This window comes from Microtus pennsylvanicus, chromosome 5 (genome assembly GCF_037038515.1).
Source record: "Microtus pennsylvanicus isolate mMicPen1 chromosome 5, mMicPen1.hap1, whole genome shotgun sequence".
Taxonomy (NCBI): Eukaryota; Metazoa; Chordata; class Mammalia; order Rodentia; family Cricetidae; genus Microtus; species Microtus pennsylvanicus.
Window position 1 is genome coordinate 58,031,145 of NC_134583.1, and position 7,392 is coordinate 58,038,536.

At 44.8% G+C, this 7,392-nt stretch overlaps 1 pseudogene; it reads right to left on the minus strand.

Annotated features, from left to right (window-relative positions):
• Positions 1-225: 225 nt before the first annotated feature.
• LOC142851321 (uncharacterized) lies at positions 226-1,441 on the minus strand (annotated as a pseudogene).
• Positions 1,442-7,392: the final 5,951 nt, after the last annotated feature.

Sequence of the window (7,392 nt, forward strand, 5' to 3'; positions counted from 1 at the left end):
ACACACACACACACACACACACACACAGTCCATGGGCAATTGTGTATTGGAAAGCTACAAAATAACAAGGATGACACTGGGTATAGGAAGAAGAGATGTTCCAGAACCTTAGGAGCCAGGTTGTTATAAGACACTATCTGTGCTCACCCCTGGAGACCATCTTGCCAGGGCCAAAGCCATCTGTATTCCCACCACCTCAGTCCCATTAGAAGACCTCATGGTCCCCTAATCAGTCAGGTAGCTCATATTTACCCCAATATGATAGACTCCTGGTCCCTTCATGGGTCATTTGATTCAGGGGCCTCACATGGGTGGCATTCATTTATCCAAGAGATGTTCATGTACTCACATGTAGGCCTTGACTGTTTCTGTCTGCCACCTCCTTTAGAAAATCCTTTCCTGCCACCACCACCACTACCACCTTCTCCATGGTCTCCATGACTGTGTCCACCAGCTCAATTGGAGTATGCTCATACAGTAGCAAACGAAACCTTCATGGGATTCCCAGAGAATTCTTTGTCATCAAATCAGTTAAGAGCTGCTTTAGCAGAAGGTGCAGGTTGCCAGTTTCCCAGTCTATATACAAATACATCATAGGCTATCCAGTTTTCTTATTTGATTTAATAATTCCAATATGCTTGATGTAATCAGCCATATTTAATTGTAATATTCTCATTCAGGCCTTGCACAGAGATGGTGTTGTCTGAATTATCCTGTTTGGAATTGTGACAGAATGGGTGATCCCAAGTGTCATCAGATTTATTGAAGCCCCCACGGTCACTTCCAAATTCATCTCCCCTCTATCGCTAAGGTCACCTCCCAAACCTTTGGGTTCACACCTACCACTTCTGTGGTTGTGACTACTTGCCACGGTCCTCACTGCTTTGCTAAGCCTCCCCTGTAGCCACCACCGATGTCATCACTCTGGTCCTCAACACTGCTACCACCACTCGTGGGGACTGATCTTGGCCATGGTGGCCTCCATCACTCCCACTGTTACTGATATTATGGTTCTGCTGTCCCAAACCGTGAGGTGGTTACAGGAGCTCTGCTGTTGTTACCATAGCCAGACTGTTGGAATAGCCTCCACTCTGAGTCTGTCCATAGCTGCTGTTCTGAGAACTGCCACCGTAGCTTCCTGAGGTATTGCTAGGAGCTGGCTACAGGAGGACTGTTGTTCATAAGCAGATTGGGAACTCTGGACATAGCCTCCATTGAAACCACGTCCCTCGGAAGCTGACGGGGACCCTGTGTTCTGGGGTCTGTCTGTAAGAACCGCAGCTGCTTTGGCTGTGTCCTGTAGTGCCAGCTAACTGGACATAACCAGTGTAACTCTGCTGGCCATAGGGCTGCTTGCTCTGTTGGAATCAGTTCTGCCCAGATTGGGTGGGTCAGCCCTGTCGTTTTGCGTTGCTTTCTGGGGACAGTCATTTGAAATCATGTCCTCACACAACGTACAGGCTGCCACCAAGCAACACAGTTCCAGGTGCCTATGAATGGACTCCAACAGGACTGACCAAAGACTGTTTCCTGAGAATGGGAGAGGGGTTGTATCCATTGGGGAGGAAATGCCATTTTACAGTTTCTGTATTTCTGGAAATTGAGTGGATGCTTGATGGTGAAAGTCCTTAACACACACACACACACACACACACACACACACACACACACACACACATCACTAGATATTCCTCAACTATGATGTCATGCCAACTGATGGTACCCTTTGTGAGGTCCTGTTCCGGCAGCCATATTGTTGAGATTCCACGGAGGCACCTTCCCTGTCATATCTACAAAATACTATCTTGCAGCAGGGGCTTGTCCCTACAGAAAGCTGATATTCTCTCTCTCTGTCTCTCTCTGTCTCTCTCTGTCTCTGTCTCTGTCTCTCTCTCTCTGTCTCTCTCTCTCTCTCTCTCTCTCTCTCTCTCTCTCCCCCTCTCTCTCTCAGCAGTCATTAATGGTCTGTAGCTTTTCATCTACAGAAAGAGCCTTGTGAGACTGTAATATGTGAGTATATAACGTAAAGTAACCTCAGAATGGACCATGGGGTATGGGAAAGAAGAAGATCTTGAACCTCTTGACAATGCTGAATACATACGTATGGAGGAACCTCAGCTGAGAAAATGCCTCCTTCAGACTGGCCTGGAGACAAACCTGTGGTGCACTGTCCTGATTAGAAATTGATTGATATGGAGGAGAGGGGAGGGGAGGGGAGGGGAGAGGAGGGGAAGGGAAAGAAGGGGACCGCCCCACCCCCACTCCCGCCCAGGGCCCACACAGCCTACCACAGGCAGTACCATCCCTGGGTAAGTGGTCCTGGGAAGTATAAGAAAGGTAGCTTAACACGGACACGAGGAGAAAGTCAGTAAGCAGCATTCCTCAATAGTCCATATTTCAGTTCTTGCCTCCAAGTTCCTGCCTTGCTTCCTTCAATGATACAGAACTGTAAATGAATAGACCCTTTCATCCACAAGCTACCTTTGTTCATGGTGTTTTATTGTAGCAATAGGAAACTAACTAGGACACCACATAAGTGTAAAGATCTGAGTTTAAATTCCCAGCCCCCACGTAAAAGGCCATGTAAAGGACCTGTTATCCCAGTGCTAATGGACAGAGAGGGGAGGATTCTTGGGAACTGGTGGCCAGCTAGCCTAGCCAATGAGTGAGCCCTAGACTCAGTAAGAGATCCTGCCTCGGCAGAGAAGGTAGAGAGTGATAGAACCCCAGATGTGCCCTGCATGCACACACCTGCAGGCTCACCTGCACATACATAAACATGTAAACATGCCAATAAAATAAAGTAAAACAAAATGGTGAATCAAACGTGCGTTAAACCTTAACGAAGCTGCTAGGTTTGCAGGAGAATCTGCCTGACTAAATCAGGCAGCTGGACTTAGTAGTTTAAGGGAGTTTTTCAAACAGAGCTTAGAGCTAAAATCTTTCTATGTCCCGGACTCTGTTATACCATCTTACAAAATGGGAAACTGAGATTTCCTGAAGCTGGAGACTGTATCTGTGAGGCTTAGGTGAGGCAGCAGATTTTGCTCCTAGGATGTAAGTAGTGATCAGGACCCAGACTCCAAAACAAAGCAGAGCATGTCTGTGGACCAGGACAGGAAGGGTCCCCAGCGATGTGTGGCTCCTGTCCTTGAGTGTGTTACAGGTGACAGGGCCAAGGTTGTGGCTGGTCACTTCAGTGGATCCCCAAATCCCTCTTCAATGTGTTCTTCACCGGTCAGAGCCATTAGAGGCTCAACTGCAAGAAGGAATTGACAGAGGGAGGGAGGGAGAGAGGGAGAGAGGGAGGGAGGGTGGACGCTGGCCAGTGGCTCTAGGGCAGAAGCATCTGCAGGCTTTCCCGCCTGTCCTCTGCTCTTCAGGGTTGCTCTTAGTTCATAACAGTGATGGCCTCTATGAGCTGGGTCTGCCTCAAGGCTCTCTCTCTCTAAACCAATGTTTACCTGACCTTTACTATAGTATCCTATCAACTCTAGAATAACCTCTGACTCAATGTCAATGTCGGGGATAGGGCATGAAGTGGAAGAACTATCACATTATATGTAGACATTTCTATTTATGCCACCGACACTAGCTCAGAACCCTGTTTGGAAGTGGGCACGTCTTCTTTGTGGCAGCAGCTAGTCAGAACCATACTCATTCCAGGCCCCTGTGTGTAGCTGACTGCAGGGGCTTGCAGTCCTGGCAGCACTTCTGCCCCTTGACCTCTTCCATGTTCTCCGGATTGATAACGGGACCCAGACTCTCATCTGCAGGGGCTCGCTCAGGAGAACTAGTAATCCTTTAATTGAATTAGATGCTGAGGAAGTTAAAGGGCTTCTCTGCAGAGCCGACGGCGGCCTTGTGACGAGGAGATGTATGGCCCCTGCCTGGTCCTTCATGGTCCATGAATCAATTAATAGCTCTCACTCTCAGCTTGAAAATTCTGTGATTTATGAAGCTAAAATATTCAGCTAAGTTGACACATGCTCAGCCACGACAGGGTGAAGCTCACTTTTCCTGGAAAATCTTGCTGTCTGCTCTTTAGGTTTTTTTTTTAAAAGTTATTTGCTTTTTAAACTATTTTATTTTTATCTATGTGTATGTGTGTGTGTGTGGAGGCAGTGGGTAGGAAAACATGAGTACAATGCCTGTGGAGACCAGCACAGGGGAAGAGATCCCCTGGCTCTGGAGTTACGGGCAGTGGGAGGAGGCAAATGCAGGGGTTGTGGACCAAACCGAATTCCAGTCTCTGCAAGAGAGACAGCTTAACCGCTGAGACCTTTCCAGCTCCTTCTAGTAGCTTTTTAGTTAGCATACAAAGTAATGTCTCATTATAGGATTTTTGCATACACACATACACATGTACCCACACAAACACATAGGTAAGATGTATACATATATAGGTTACATATCCATATATTTATGTTATATATATGCACATATACATAAAACACATGAATAGGTTAGATATATACATGTATAGATTATAAATCCATATATTTAGGTTATATATGTATGTGTACATAAAAATACACACACAAATCATATAGAAAAAAAGTCATTATCTCCCTGCCTACTTCCTCCCACAGATGCTGAACTCCGGGTTGTAACCCTAGATGGGAGAGCGTAACTGCAAGTAGAGTTGCAGAGAGTTTGGTGGCAGTGAAAGGTTTCTGAACACAACAATCAGGTTAATTCAAACCCTTAATTAATGCCGTGTTGTATCACACAACTTCCCCGCGGCCTTGGTTCTGAATACACAGCAGGGTCACCTTGCACAGTGCACACTGTCAAACCACACTGCACCAACACACACTGCCTGGAGGCCTGGGTTCAAAGCTGAAACTAAGGTACCTTGTGTCTTCATTGTGCCTAAAATGTCTGCTCTTCTATAAAGGTAATTGGTCTAATTATGAAAAGAATTTTAGTGTTTTCTACCGTTGTCCTCAGTGATGTAGATATCAAATTAGTATTTTTTGTTACATTTTGTTAAAATGTTTGATTTTTTTAAAATTGTTACAGTTGCTGACTTTAGTATCCTTAAGATAATTAGATAAATTCTGGATTGGGGTTATGATAAAATTTCCAATAATTTCTGAAATGGCCCTAAACATTCTTCTCCCATTTTTTCTAAGTATTTATGGGAAGAGTTCTCCCAGCACTGATAATTAGAGAATCAAATATTGATCACCTCTGAAAACTGGTGAAGATGTCTGTGCCCTGTGATGTCAGCTAACCAGCCAAGGCTTAATGCTTCAGGTTAAACACAAATGCTTCCTTGCAGTATGCAAAATCGCTCTGCTCAGTAATAGATTGTAAAACTATCCAATAATTATGTTAGAATAAAATTGTGATTTATTATCAGTGTTTGCTTTGTGCACTTTTTTGATGTATCTTTAATTTGATGTCAGTGAGTGTCTGCTTTGTGCACTTTTTCGATATATCTTTAATTTATTGTCAGCAAGTGTCTTTGTACACTTACTTATTCTATGTATCTTTAATTTGATGTCAGTGAGTGTCTGATTTGTACACTTATTCTTTATATCTATGGCTTATTGTCAGCAAATGTCTTTGTACAACTATACTCTCTATCTATGTGCCCTAGGTCTTGAAAGGTGTTCCTCTGTGAAGCAGGACCTGAGTGGACCATGTTTAGGATGGCTGCTATGGGCTCTTCCTCTTCCATAGTCTGTTTGCTGGTTTCATATCTAGAGTTTAAACACAGACTCACACACAGATACACACACATATGTGTGTGCACGCCTGTACTTCCATGGTTCAGCCAAGACAGAAAATGCTTGTTTTTGTTTGTTTGTTTGTTTGTCTCTCCGTGTCTGACTTACATGATGAGCTCAGGTTGCCCCAATTTTCTTGCAAGAACATTTGATGCAATTTTATTCATTTACACTGGATGAGGCTCCACTGTGTGCACCACATTTTCTTGCCTTGTGTGTATGTATGTGATATGTATGTGCACTTGTGTATGAGTGTGGGTGCACACATGCCGTTGATCACATGTGGACATTGGAGGATAATCTCAGGTGTTAGTCCTTACCTTACAACCTGTTTGAGACAGGATATAGAACACAGCCATATGGGGATTCTCTTGCTCCTGTCTCCCATTTTGCTGTAGGAGAGCAAGACTTGCAGATGTGTGCATGTGTTAACTAGTTGTTGTTGTGTTTTTTTCTCTTCCTAACTTGACCCAAACCGTAGTCATCCGAGAAGAGAGAACCTCAACTGGGAAATTCCCCCTTTTGACTGGCCTGTGGAGCATTTTCTTGATTGCTATTTGATATAGATGATCCCAGCTACCAATGGCAATGCCACCCATGGGCAGGTGGTCCTGGGGTGTATAATAAAGCCAACCGGAAAACCAGAAGAAACACTCCAAGAAGCAGAGTTCCTCCATGGCCTGGGCTTCCATTCCCACCCCCAGGTTCTTTTATTTTCTGCCCTGACTTCCTTCAACGATGGGCTGTGACCTGGAAGTATAAGGTGAAATAAGCCCTTCTCCCCAAATTGCTTTAGATCGTGGTTTATCACAGCGCCAGAACGCAAACAAGATACCATGTCACTGCATCCAGATTTTAGGTGCGTTCTTAGGGACTCAAATGCAGGGCTATGTATTTGCAAAGCAAGTGTGTTATCTGCTGCACCGTTTCCCCAGCCCCACACCACACTTGTCTGCTAACCTGTTGGCAGACCCTCTGTTGTATGGAAATGAACCTTCTGATGCCATCATGCACTTCTGTTGATACCTTTGGCTCACACTCAGAGTTCGAGTTAGACCGAAGTCTTCCAGTTCTCTCCGTGATGTGCACTGAGCCCCAGTGACATTTGTACACAGCTCCTGAACGTAATAACTTCCCGGGTGACCATGGAAGGCAGCTCTGCCATTTCTTCATTGGCGTAGTTCCCGTTTTCACAGGCATGCATGTAGTTTGCATGTTGGAATGTGTGTATGCGTGCATATGCATGTGCTGTGGAGGTCCAAGATGGATGTTGCTAACGCAGAGTTTCTCGGTCAGTCCCTGAGTTTGCTGATGTGGCTCCTCTTGATAGCCAGCTCACTCTGAGGAGCCCCTGACCCACTCCCCTTTCAAGCCTGGCATTATAGATGGGCCATGACACCCATCTGGCCTCTCTGTGGATGTCTATAGATTCAAACTCTAGTTCTTATGCAAATGTGGCAAGCTCTTTACCTGCTGAACCATTTCCTCTGCATCTTCATTGCTATTTTAGATCTCAGGTTGATTCCAAGGGATGGGTATATATATACACATACATACATACATACATACACATACATACAGATACATTCTAATTACTGTATTTTATTTTAACATAATCTCATATTTTGTCACTGTTCAGCTATCAAATCAACAC